General features: G+C 51.0%; 2 non-coding genes across 2 annotated transcripts; both read right to left on the bottom strand.

The window, feature by feature from the left end:
* Nucleotides 1-120: 120 nt before the first annotated feature.
* On the bottom strand, nt 121-239 carry LOC123179542 (5S ribosomal RNA). The gene has a single exon (XR_006490443.1). It is a non-coding gene; the product is annotated as a 5S ribosomal RNA (ribosomal RNA).
* Nucleotides 240-536: 297 nt separating this feature from the next.
* Nucleotides 537-655, bottom strand: LOC123179541 (5S ribosomal RNA). The gene has a single exon (XR_006490442.1). It is a non-coding gene; the product is annotated as a 5S ribosomal RNA (ribosomal RNA).
* Between the last annotated feature and the right edge of the window lie 113 nt (nt 656-768).

The following is a 768-nucleotide window of genomic DNA, read 5'->3' as shown; positions in this document are numbered from 1 at the left end:
CCCGTGAATCGTGAGCACCCAGCTATGACTTACCGCACTCGTGCAAAATAATAAAACACGGTAAATATATTACTTACACGTGCGTTTTGTTTTGCAAGCGGCGCGAAAAAAATTAAAAAGGGAATGCAACACGAGGACTTCCCAGGAGGTCACCCATCCTAGTACTACTCTCACCCAAGCACGCTTAACTTCGGAGTTCTGATGGGATCCGGTGCTTTAGTGCTGGTATGATCGCATCCGACATGTTACCCCGGTCTTCGTCCCTTATCCTTGCCCCTCCCAGCTCCACTACAAAGACGATTGCACATTGCTTTGGCCGCTCCCACTCAACTACGGAGACGAGTTTAACGCGGTTTCCACCCCTCCCTCTCAACCGCACCAGTGCACGCTTGCTGCGCCACAACGCCGACGCTGGGCCCGTGAATCGTGAGCACCCAGCTATGACTTACCGCACTCGTGCAAAATAATAAAACACGGTAAATATATTACTTACACGTGCGTTTTGTTTTGCAAGCGGCGCGAAAAAAATTAAAAAGGGAATGCAACACGAGGACTTCCCAGGAGGTCACCCATCCTAGTACTACTCTCGCCCAAGCACGCTTAACTTCGGAGTTCTGATGGGATCCGGTGCTTTAGTGCTGGTATGATCGCATCCGACATGTTACCCCGGTCTTCGTCCCTTATCCTTGCCCCTCCCAGCTCCACTACAAAGACGATTGCACATTGCTTTGGCCGCTCCCTCTCAACTACGGAGACGAGTTTAACGCG

The sequence above is a fragment of the Triticum aestivum genome, unplaced genomic scaffold (genome assembly GCF_018294505.1).
Source record: "Triticum aestivum cultivar Chinese Spring unplaced genomic scaffold, IWGSC CS RefSeq v2.1 scaffold95112, whole genome shotgun sequence".
Classification (NCBI taxonomy): domain Eukaryota; kingdom Viridiplantae; phylum Streptophyta; class Magnoliopsida; order Poales; family Poaceae; genus Triticum; species Triticum aestivum.
The sequence above is the reverse complement of the archived record's forward strand: the minus strand, read 5'-3'. Positions and strand labels throughout refer to the sequence as shown.